This window comes from Camelus dromedarius, chromosome 26 (genome assembly GCF_036321535.1).
Source record: "Camelus dromedarius isolate mCamDro1 chromosome 26, mCamDro1.pat, whole genome shotgun sequence".
Taxonomy (NCBI): Eukaryota; Metazoa; Chordata; class Mammalia; order Artiodactyla; family Camelidae; genus Camelus; species Camelus dromedarius.
The window spans coordinates 9,025,753-9,038,682 of NC_087461.1; the positions used below are offsets into that span (position 1 = coordinate 9,025,753).

The 12,930-nt window shown below is 40.5% G+C and overlaps 1 protein-coding gene and 1 pseudogene across 1 annotated transcript in view; both read left to right on the forward strand.

Moving 5' to 3' along the window:
* Positions 1 to 12,930, forward strand: part of PLXDC2 (plexin domain containing 2) — a 335,747-nt gene that overhangs the window by 167,806 nt on the left and 155,011 nt on the right. The gene's annotated exons all lie outside the window — the stretch shown is intronic.
* On the forward strand, positions 8,950 to 10,229 carry LOC105084925 (KH domain-containing, RNA-binding, signal transduction-associated protein 1-like; annotated as a pseudogene).

The following is a 12,930-nucleotide window of genomic DNA, read 5'->3' on the forward strand; positions in this document are numbered from 1 at the left end:
TTTACGGTTGAGCACTTTAAAGGAAGGAGGTCATCTTCACAGATAAAGAAAAGTGAAAAATACGTGTAAGTCCCTATCATATGACAAGCAATGAGCTGGGCACCTTACATTCAAATACTGGTACTTTAGGGGTGTTGTTCCTTATTCAAAGTCCCCTGGTTATCAAGCTGCAGATCTGGAAGTTTCTAACTACAAACCTAGGAACCAGTTTGGACTTCTTTCTTTCCTTTGATGAGGACCTTCAAATTCCACAATTTTGAGATTTTCTTCTATACTTTTAGATCCATATTGTTTAATTTGGCACACAGTTTGATTCCACAGCCAGACCAAAGCAGGCAGGTCTGTGTAAATACACATAGTTTATAAATGAGCACAACAGAAGGGACACTGGCCAGAGGACCAGGCTAGGGGACCAGAGGGAGAACCAGAGAGAGGACCCTCCACAGGGACAGGTGCTTTCATATCACCCAAAGCCCTGGACCCCAAGAGGGCCTCAAGCCACCTGCTCCACTGTATGCCTCGTGCCCCTTCTGAGCCCGGGGCATGGCTGGAGACCAGGTGCACCAGCATGCAGGCACAGCCACCCATGACTTGGCACCTCTCTTGGCCTCTGGCTCAACCCAGCAGGGCTCAGAGAATTGGACCTGTCCTCCCTGCTCTTCAGCAGGGACCAGGGAGAGGAGGCGCTGGGGCAAGTAGGATTATTTCCCTGAAATTATGATGGAAAGGAGTGATGAAGAATCATTTTGCCTTATGAAACCACAGTTGATGAAGTTCTGATTCACAACTTCTGGAGAAGCACCACGGTCCCCGTGGAAGGCATCTAGGGTTACAGAAGTTATGAGACCTGGGCTCTGAAGCTCATGTTCTCAGGTTCTGGCCTTTCTGCACCTCAATTTTATAACCTGGGACAAAGGCAAAAAATGCCTGCCTTGACCATCCTCCAGTGCTGTTTGAAGAATAAAAATGAAATAGATATGAAAGGACACTGAAAATGTCAAACAACAATGAGATAGTGAGGCACTGTTGTTTGAGAGTCCTAATTCTTTACAACAAAAACCAGCAACCCCAAAATAAGTTAATTCCTAAGTAATCTACCAGCGTCTTTCTCTACAGATAGATAGAAATGTATCTGTATATTTATATCTGTATTATATTTCTATATAACTTTTTGCCAAGAAATTGCCAATGTGCTTTTTGCCAGATACACTCTGGCTTTTAAAAAACAAAATATGTTGGTCAAAAGATTGATTCTTCATATAAGAAAAATGAAATGAAGTCCTGTTCTCCTATCTCTCTGTCACAAAGCAGGTAAAATTTTTGATGAACCCTGTATGATTGTGGATGGCAGACTGTTTTAAATTTTAAAAATTGTACTGGTCTCCGTGGGGATCCTCAGACTACTTGAATATATATAGAAACCTTCATTAAACAAAAATTAGGTTTTCTGGAGTCCCCCCCCCCCCCGAAAAATAACATCATTTCAACTAGCATTTCCATCGGTCTTACATTTGCATAATGTTGATGTTTGGATGCCTGTGGTGACTTTAGTCCATTTTTTCTCATGTTGCACAATTTCATTTTTTTTCTGTGCATCAGAAAACTCTGTTGATGACTGCTTATTTTTCTAAATGATTAACACAAAAGACAATTTAATTTGCTATCTCTATTAGGCTATTATCCAGACCACACATTTCTGCCTGAGTCCTGTTCACAGTGTCCAACCATAAGTTGCTCTTACTTATTTTTAGTTTTGACTGGTTGAATAAACTTGCTGCATTCTGTCTTGTGAGTTGTTTCATTTCAAGCGAGACGTACACAGTTCACCAACCTGGCCTTACTTGTCTTCATTCACAGGATTTCCCTCTAGGTTAATAACAGACAGGGATGAGTTGTTATATGCATGTGTCTCTCGAGTTTCATTTTGGTTTAATTAATATCATAATATATCATCATCATCATCATCATACTGATGTCATTTATCAATTTTGAGAGTAATTCTGTCTTGAAGAAAGTATTATTTGAGGGCCTTTTATGGAAAACAAAGCCTTCTTTTGTTCCATTCCACAAAGTGCATATGCGATCAGAGTAACTGAGTTCTTCTGCGTGCCAGGCAAGTGAGCTGGTCCACCTGCCTCGAAGCTAGTGGACATGGAAAGATCCATTCACTCTTCCACCAATAACATTAACAACACAGGTTAAACTTTCCCATTTAATATTTTAGACATCAAAGGGGCTTTGGAAATTCTTGAAGACGGCAGCCTTATGAATACAGTGTTCAATTTTTACCCATATTACAAACCTTCATTTTTGAAAGCAAGAACATACCTTCTGTTTTAAAACTCATGCTTGAGTTTATCGTATTTCAGTTCAGTTGAATCTCATTTCTCTTTATTGTGTCTTTGGCACAGGATAGGGGATGTTCTTGACGTAAAGTTAGAGTCCCAGGAGGTGATCATACATTCTCTGTTACCAATGATGGCTGTGAAATAATCCTAGATAGATAAATATCTACTTGGCTTTTTAAAGTTACAAGTGAGGTGAATACTTGAGGTTTCTGTGAAACCCTCTTGGAAGGTTTTACATTAATCTTTTATAATCGTAAGGGCTGCTAAAAAGGGACCCCACAGATGTGCAGCCATCTCTCAGGTGGAATAAATTTACTCCTTTCTTTCATCCTGGATTCTCTTCTGTGACCTATTTTTGATCATCTTTTCTGAGATCTCTCTAGGACCCCATGAAGACTTAACAGGGTTAATTTTACATAACATGACTGCAAAACATATTCTCATCCTGAAGTTATTAAATGATAAAGCTTTCACAGGGCTTTTTTGCAAGGAAAATGTTTTGTAGCACAGAAAAGTTAGCAAAATATAGATGGACTGTAATGCTCCTTAAGAGTGAATCCAACTAAAAGCAAGTAAGCATAATTCTTGTGAAAAAACTTAAATTATAGAAGATAAGAGACTTAAGACATTCCAGGATTGAGATTTCCTGGACAAGTTAGTATTTCAGTATATTTTTAAAAATAATTTTATACCTATTTTCAATATCTTTATTTTTGTCTGATTCTTCTTCCTAAATTATAGCCTGTGACTTAAGTGGTGGATGGTTGCCCTAGGCAAAATGGTCAGGATCTCGCATGGTTTGTTTTTATAAATTGCCTTCCCATCTGAACTTCTGCGGTGCCTGGAATTCCAGCCACAGAAAGTCGGCATTTCTTTCTTGCCTGAAGGTGCTCTGGCCCAATGCCATTGAGACCAGAAGTGGAACACCTTTAGCCACTTACAATTAGTGATGGATTGCCAGGAATTTCACATCATGCCGCCACCATCTGAGAAGAGATGCCAAGTAAGGTTCACCCCTGATGAATAGGCCGAGTTTGGGCACCTGGGTCCTGATCCCTGCAGGGCACGCTATGGATACCTTACCGGTAGGGTGTCCTAAAGGGGCAGCTCTTGGAAGCTGTGTCAGGAGGCTTCAATTTTCTTAGCTTTTGAAAAACCCAGAAGTTGGCCACTGTGGCAAAATGTTAAGAATTAGTGAATCTGCATAAATAATGTAGAGGCTCTTGGCCTTATTCTTGTAACTTTTAATTTGTAATGATTTCTAAGCAAAAAGGTTTTTTTTAAAAAAAAAAAAAAAAGAAGAAATGTTAGCAGAGGAGGATGAAGAGTTAAAATTGGAGTTGTCGTAAGTTCTCATTTCAGCCTGTAGTCAAGTTCTGAATTATTTAGTCACCCTTCTGATGAACTCTGCCTGAACTGAATTCTAAATTTTAACACCTTGTTACTAGCAAGGGCTCCCTGCCTGACACGCATAGAAGCCAATACCGTGATACCCAGTGTTTGAGAAAGGAGGGAGCTTTATTGCTAGGTTGACTGGCAAGGAGACAGGAGGCGGGGCTCAAATCCATCTCTCAGATCCAAGGTTGCAGCGAATTTTAAGGGGTTAGGGAAATTTCAAACTCGGAAGCTGATTGGCTAGTTTCAAAGTACTTGCGCTGCTGGAAGCTGAATTTTCCTTATCAGAGGATGTCTCATTTCTTAAAGGGCCGCAGGGGCAACACTTCTATTTGACTTTTATCAACTGAAGACTCTTGGTTCCAGGGTCAGCCTGGAGACATGGATTTTGATCTTGCACATGCCCAGTGCTGTCTCTATAAAGTAACTCAGGTTTGATTAATCAAAAACCTGTTTTAAGGAAGCAATCCATTTCAAGCTGGGCAGTGATTTACAGTTGAAGGTCAGGTTGATAGAGTGTTGAAAACACGGGGACTGAGAAGCACGCTGCCTGGATGTGAGTCCCCGCTCTTGCCAACTACAAGCTGGGGGACTCGAAGTGTGTCCTTTACTCTCTGTTAATCGCTTTCCTCAGCTGTAAAATGGGAATGATCATAGTACCTGCTTTCTAAGGTCATCATTAGAATGGAATGACAACTTCTGTACAGTGCTTAAGGCAGAGGCTGGCACCATGTCAGAGATGTCTGTTAAGACTGATATTAAACATCTTCATGCAAACATTTTACCTTGAAAACAGTCATTTTCCAGTGACAGGAAAGAAGGGAGGATAGATGACAATCAACTGAGGCAAGGGAGGGCCTTTTCAGACTGTAAAGGAGAAGCTCATAGGAAATCTTCTCCTGCCCTGCCCTGTGTGAGGATCCCCGGTCAAGGAAGTAACCACAGGGTCATTGCCCACAGGTGTACTGGGGCTGCAAAGAGGTTTTGCAAACCATGGCTTTAAAGGTGCTCAGCTAGGAGGCACCTCCATCCTTTACTTCCTTAAATGGAAAATGTCAGGTCAAATGAGTGCTACCAGGGAAGTGAGAAGATGTTATCCAGAATCAAGTCTGTTTATCCTTTTAACCCCTTTCATGCATGTCAGAGCTTCCTTGCAGCACTGTTTTTGAGTCTCAAAGACCATTTATATGACATAAAGCCTGACCCTGGAGCAGTCACAGCAGAACTGGGAGCTTGTCAGAAAGGCAGAATTTTAGCCCCTTTCCCCTCCAGACCTACCGAATCAGAATCTGAACTTGAACAAGAACCCGAAGTGATTGCCATGCAGACTTCGGTTTAAGAAGCCTGGTAGAATTCACTGCCTTGCTTCCGGAGCGGTGTGAGAAATTCAGAAGTGAATTCTTCTAGGTCTCCCCTCTCCCTACCTACCCTCCAAGGGCTTCCTTATGAAATCCTGTTTTACTTTCTTGTGCCCTTGAACAGTCTTATGCTCTGAACTCTGCATGAATGGTATTCACGTAACTAATTTGAAAAAGTCTCAAAGCATGCAAGTATAGGCTAGCTACCATGAGCCCAGTGTTGCCGGAAAGCGAGCAGCGTGAGAGGTCAAAAGTTACGATGATAGTTCACTTAATCTCCAGTTCATACGAGCAAGTGTCAGGTAACTGAAAAATGTTTACATGTTGTTTTCTAATTTATGAGTAGTCCCAATGCAGAGTGTCATTCCATATGCAGGGTTAATTAAGTTCTCAGTTCTGTTAAGAAAAAAGTGCTGAAGCAGTTAGAATTTCTAACTTGGAAAATCAATGCAATTGATGGGCTTTATTTCTAAAAGAAGCCAGTCCCTTGCCTGCATATTTGCATATTGATTAGCCCTTTTCCATGAACATTTTGATCTTTTAATTAGGTTTCCAGTGTTTTCAGTCACTGGATTAATGATCCATGTCCTGTTCGCTCCTCCCCAAGTGTGAGAGTTGGTTAACACTGCATTTTATAAAAAAAACTCCTACATGATAAAAGTGTTTTGAATTATCCTGCCCACAGCAGCTATTTTGTTTCTGGAATATTCTCAGCTCATTTATGGCCTGGAAACAGGATCTTAATTTAGGGTATGTCAAAAGAAGCTTTCACTGCTGTTGTCCTCAAGTAAATGCCTCTCCAGAGTTCATTTTCTCTCTTTAATAGTAGCTTGTCATGGAAACGCGATGATTTAAATTTCTCTATCTATATCTGTATCTCCATACACATTCGTGTATATACTCATATTTATATCACTGTACTATCTTTCACTTTGTGTCACTTTTAAAAGTGAATATATTTGTTAAATAGGCGAATAAACCAGTGAAAGGCAATTACCATTAAGAATTATTTAAAAAAAAATTGTTCCATTAGTTTAGAAGATTGGCCCCTGGATCCATCCTTGGAGGATAAGAAATGGAAGCATCATATCCTCAGATGTGCAAAAAGAAGTTTGTTGAGGCTGCGCCCATCCTCCGGTGAGAAGGCCCCACCTTGTTGCCGTCAGACCTCAGTGGCGTGCAGCTCAGACTGGCTCCACCCAGCCTGGCCCTGTGAGCCTCGTCCCCGGGATCCGGTGCATTGCATCTGAGAAGACAGCTCTGTAACTTTACTCCGATTTTCTTTTTTGTGTGTGGCTTTTGCCTCAGGCACCTGAGAGTTTTCTAGCTGTGTTTCATTATTATTACATTGTAAAGAAAATTATGTCTACCGAGAACAAAAACACAAATCACTGACAATGTTAAGAGTGTAGGTAAGAAACACACTTAAGGAAGGTCTGATAAGGTGGGGAAAAGATCGTCTGTACAGAAGAAGGAAGATAGAAGGATAAATAGTCAAGCCATAAGCGTTTTGAAGTCAAGCCTGTTTGGATTGGCATTCTGGCTCCACTGCTTCTAGTGGTTTGAACTCATTGCATGTCCTTTTTTGTAAAGTTTTGTTTTGAAATAATTTCAGGCTTATAAAAAGCAGGCAAAAATGATTGAAAGAGTTCCCATATAGCTTTCACCTAGCTTCCCCAAATACTAAACCTTACATATTCATGGCACAATTATCAATACCAAGAAATTAATGTTGGTTTGATACTCTTTAATCTACAGGCCTTATTCGTATTTTGCTAATTGTCCCCAAAGTATCCTTTTTCCTAATCAGAATCCAATCCAGGACCCACATTGCATTTATCTGTCAAATCCCCTACTTGTACAATGATCCTGATTTAGGGTTTGTCTGCTGCTCCTTCATGAGTAAACACAGGTCTCTGTTTTTGGCATGAATATCCCAGGAATGGTGTTTTTGTTCTTCTTTGTGCATCACATCGGGAGGTACCTGATGTCTGTGTGGCTCCTTACTGGTGATGTTAACTTTGATCACCTGCTTAAGGTGATGTCTGCCAGATTCGGGTTCTTCACTGTAAACACTGTTTTTCCTTTTGTAATATCCAAGTATCTTTCTGGGAGCTACTTTGTCCATCCTGTTTCTTGTCATACTTTCACCTTTAATTTTAGCATTCATACTTGCTAAATGCAGGCAAAATACTTAGCATAATGTCGTATCTTAAATGCTAATTCTATTCTAACACCAGTGAATACAGTAATTACGGTTATTTTAATATAACAAAAATGAGGACATCATAACATTGCTAAGGAACATAATGTCTTATTGTGATATGATTCTATTAGAAAAGCAATTTGTCTACATTGGAGTTAGAAACAAAATATATCAAATCACTTCCATCTATTTATTAGGAATTAAATAGGGAGCTATTTTTGTTTAGAAAACTAGTTTTAAGGAACTAGTGCTTTGCCAGACATCTTCATGTATGTAATATAATATTAACTGTCATTGACTCCTTTGACTCATTGCTTATGAAGGTCCAGGTGTCATTTCATCATTTGATCCTTTAAATAACCCTTTGAAGAAATGTCTTGACTACAGATGAGCAAATGATGTCTTAAAGAGGTTAAAGGATTTATGAAATCACACAGCTCCTCAGTACCGAAGCTGGGTTGTAACCGCTAGTCTGTCTGACTCCAAAACCATGCTAGATCACTAAAAAATTAGGGAAGAACCATTGAAAATTTAAAAATAAAGCTCTGTCTAGTTCCACTAAAAGATTGTAAAATCTGTCTTATGGTTAACAAAGGAGTAAGTAGCAGTAATCTATTTTAAGCATTTATAGATGAATGAATTTTATGTAGACCTTATTCAGGTTCAAGAAAGTCAATTGTTCTGTGCATTATGAAAGAATATATCACATCTCAATTAAAAATTAAATTTATCCATAATTATAAAAAGTTATCTAGTAAGAATGATTATTCAATCATTTTTATTTATTAGAGATATAAATATTACTGGGAATAAGATAATTTATTCAGGTATTTCAGATGAAAGCTAGGACCACTAGAAGTATCCATGTAAATAACAAAAAGGTATTTTTACCTTAAAATTTGAAGTTCCTCTCAAAGTGAATACTTGGCATAAATAAATAAACTGAAACTGATACAGCTCCAATTTATTTGGTCTCCTTTTTGAAATTGTCTTTGAAAAAAATAGCACAAATGTCACTTAGCCAATCATCCTCATCGTCCCGTCTATTCGCCAGGCTCAAGGTGCAAACATATGCACCTTACACATGAAATTATTTGCATGCTTAAAAATAGAATGTTAAAATGTATTTATAGAAATTAATGATTAACCCATGAATTCATTCTTAACTAATTGGGTACTGCCTGTATACTCTGGACCCTTTGCTATCATGAACTTGAGAGATTAGCAATTAGTGGAAGAGGAGTTACTTCTATTTTTTTCCCACAAGCTGCTTTTATCAAGCTTATACCTTATAGGCTGTCTTTCCCTGGGTCACTGGGGTCGGCTTCGGTCGCTCCCGCTCTCCCGTCCCGGCACCCGCCGCTCGGGCCTTTGCTGCCGCCGCGTGGCTTCCTGGAGCCCTTGGGTCGCACATCCTCCCCAGTGCAGCGCCGGGACCACCCCGCCGCAGGCGTGAGCCGGCCCTCGGGCCGCAGCGGCACCGTGGACCCTCAGGTGCCCACCCCTCAGTGCGTCAGGCCCTTATCGGCAGCCACCGCTGCCTCACCGGCCGCGGGCAGGGGCGGGGGGGGGGGGGGGGGCGCCCGGGCCTCGCCCGCCACGCAGCCGCCCCCGCTGCTGCCCTCGCACCCCCACCCCAGCGACCGCCTCTGTCAGGATGCAGCCGGGGAACAAGTACCTTCCCGAACCCGAGGCCGAGAAGGACTCGCTCGACCCGTCCTTCGCTCACGCCATGCAGTTGCAGACGGCAGAAATTGAGAAGACTCAGAAAGGAGATTCAGAAAAGGACGATGAGGAGCATTACTTGGATTTATTTTCTCACTGGAACATGAAGCTGAAGGAGCGGGTGCTGATACCTGCCAAGCAGTATCCCAAGTTCAAGTTTGTGGGGAAGATCCTTGGACCGCAAGGGATATACATAGTCAAAACCCTGCAAGAAGAGACTGGTGCAAAGATTTCTGTGTTGGGCAAGGGCTCAGTGAGAGGCAAAGCCAAGGACGAAGAGCCGCGCAAAGGTGCAGACCCCATTTGAATATGGATCTGCATGTCTTCATTGAATTCTTTGGACCCCCATGTGACGCTTATGCTCTTATGGCCCATGCTGTGGAGGAAGTCAAGAAGTTTCTAGTACCAGATATGATGGATGATATCTGTCAGGAGCAGTTTCTAGAGCTTTCCTACCTGAGTGGAGCACCAGAGCGCTCTCGCGGACGTGGAGTGCCAGTGAGAGGCCAGGGAGCGGCACCTCCTCCAACAGTTCCAAGGGGCCGTGGTGTTGGACCACCTCGAGAGGCTTTAGTGCATGGTACACCAGCGAGAGGAGCCATCACCAGAGGTGCCACTGTGACTCGAGGAGTGCCCCCCCCCCCCCGCTGTGAGGGGTGCTCCAGCACCAAGGGTATGGACAGCCGGCCTCCAGAGAATACCTTTGCCTCCACCCATTGCACCAGAAACATACGAAGAATATGGATACGATGATACATATGCAGAACAGAGTTATGAAGGCTACGAAGGCTCCTACAGCCAGAGCCAAAGGGACTCAGAATATTATGACTATGGACATGGGGAGGTTCAAGATTGTTAGAAGCATATGGCCAAGATGACTGGAATGGGACCAGGCCATCCCTGAAGGCCCCTCCAGCTAGGCCAGTGAAGGGAGCATATAGAGAACACCCGTATGGACATTATTAAAAACAAACATGAGGGGAAAATATCAGTTATGAGCAAAGTTGTTACTGATTTCTTGTAACTCCCAGGATTCCCGTTGCTTTACCCACAACAGACAAGTAATTGTCTAAGTGTTTTTCTTTGTGGTCCCTTTCTTCTCCCCACCTTCTTACTCCATTCTTAACTCTGCATTCTGGCTTCTGTATGTAGTATTTTAAAATGAGTTAAAATAGATTTAGGAATATCGAATTAATTTTTTAAGCGTGTAGGTGCTTTTTTCCTTTGTTGTTTAAATATAAGCAGAAATGTACCTTCTATAATAAAAAAAGAAGTTGAGTAAAAAAAAAAAAAACCCACAAAACCTGTTAGTTTCAAAAGTGATGTTGCTTGCTTAAAGGTTCTGAAATTAAGGCTTGGTAACTTTCTCTTAGTTTTGATTTGAGGCATCCCGTAAAGTTGTAGTTGCAGAATCCCAAACTAGGCCACATTTCAAGATTCAGGGCTGTATAAGATTTAAAAGCACAAACGTTAATGGCAGCAGGTGCCACCATGTAAAAGTGAGCTCAGATGTCTCTAAGAATGTTTCTTTTAAAAAGCACATGGTGGTTGAATCTTAAGGTTAAATTTTAATGTGAAAGATCCTCATGAATTAAATAGTTGATGCAATTTTTAACGTTAATTGATTTTAAAAACAACAACAAAATCAGGTTTGTAAAACTGACACTTTCATTGTGTGGGTTTTGAAATCTAGCCCCAGACATACGATGTTGAGAGATACTTAGTGGGAAGTAGGTTTTGAACAGGTTGATTTGGGGAGAGGGGCTGGCCACCTGAATTGAATTTGATGCAGAACTTTTTAGTCACAAACAACCTTTCAGTAATAGTACTAATAATTAAAATTTCAGTATTTAAAAAGACAAAGTATTTTGTCCATCTGAGATTCTACACTCCATGAAAAGCTCACTTGGACATTGGGGCCAAAAGCTGATGATGTTCCTAAGTTGACAGTTGTCAATATTGAACTGTTCCCAAGGTAGTTAGTCAAGTATGTCTCAACACTAGCATGATATAAAAAGGGACACTGCAGCTGAATGAAAAAGGAATCAAAATCCACTTTGTACATAAGTTAAAGTCCTAGCTGGATTTGTACCATCCTCCCATTTCGTTCTTGGAAGATTAAATGCTACATGTGTAAGACTGCCTAAATAGGTAGCTTAAACCTATGTCAAAATGTCTGCAGCAGTTTGTCAATAAAATTTAGTCCTTTTTTAATAAAAAAAAAAGATTATACCTTATAAAGATGCTATAAAGGCTCAGGGAAGCAAAAAAGTGTAGTTTTATTACTGTAACTAAGGAGCTGTCTTAAAACAAAGGCAGTTTTTATTAAAGACATTTTAAACAGCTTTTAGGATTATAAATGCCCACTCCAGATTCTCATCTCTCATTAGGAGGTTTCGGTCTTCAAGGCCTTATGGGCACTTACTAATTAATTTATCTCTGTAATACCACTGAGAAACAGGCAAACAAGTTAAACTGGAATCACATTTACATAGGATTATAATTCCTGTGTTATTAAAAAAGAATTAGCAGAGATCATAATACTTAGAAACCAGACAGCAACAAGCACAAGAAAAATACATGAAAGAGACAATAAGAGGTGTGGCCGCACTTAGCAATCTTTGAGTATGGTTCTAATTCCCTCTAGTAGTCTGTTCCCAACATGATTTCATGGGGCATGTCATGGGGGAGCATGATCCGGTTTTAAAAGTCACAGTCACATATGGCTGTACCTGCCATCAGTTTGCAAAGACCGCCTAAAATCTATTTATAGACTTCTACAAAGTCTTCAAACAGTGTTTCATAAACTTATTCTTTCCCGCGTGATACTTCCTATGCTTGGCTCAAAATTATGACACGCCTCCTTTCAAATAGTTAACGTTTCTGCAGAATGTAAGGAATTAGTGAATTCAGTTGATCTTATTTATGTCACATACCCTTTTTACAGTTTCACTTCTGAGTTTTTATTTTGTATTTGTTTGCCCAGATTGGTAATTAATTTACTATATCTTCACATGACAATTTGCCTAAACCCTTTTCTCTTTTATATTTCTTATGGGATGAGATCCAAGATAGAAAAATGTTCAAGGTATGGTAATTACGCCAATTAAGTAAACTAAATTTCAATATTATGTTTCTTTTTGTTTACAGTGCCTTTTTGTGACAATGTCCAGGGTTCTGTTAGCCTTTCTGGTTGTGGAAGAGTCCTTTGCTACATGTACAATTTGAAGGTTTTTTTAAAAAAAAATTTTTATTATGTACTTAAAGGATGTATAATTAGTGACACAGCAAGTCCTCTCACACCTAACTGAAATAGCTCTTCTTCCAGTATTCATCATCTCAGTTGGTGGATTATGGTCCACCGGTCACCCAGCTAGAAACCTGTTCTTTATTCTAGACTGCTGTCCCTCACTCCCAGCTTTTATGTGAATTAATCACATAGCTTCTGGTAGGTCCTTTTAAAGAGTTTCATTGCCATCTCCGCTAGGTTAGGTGCCCTCTCTAGGTCCTTACTCTGCCCCTGCCTAGTCCCTATTTGCTTATCCTTCTGTGATGCTCTCCCACACCACCTTCTGAACTGCCTGAAGAAAGAAACTGGGTGGGGCTTACTGTTTGATGCTCCGGCTCTGATTTAGTGCCTGCTATATATAGGTGTTGAGTAAATGATTTTTGACTGGATGAACGAATGAATGAAGAAATAAAACTTCCCTTTAGCTCCCCCTCAACGTCTATTTTATATACCATACTAAGACAACAAAATGATCCAATTACCCAAGGGCAATTATATCGAATATATAATATTTTAGCTTCAAAGTGCCTCATAAAATTCTAGTGCTTAACCGCTTTTGTTCATGTTTTAGTAATGTGCGTGTGTCTGTGTGTATGTGTTTTAAGGGAG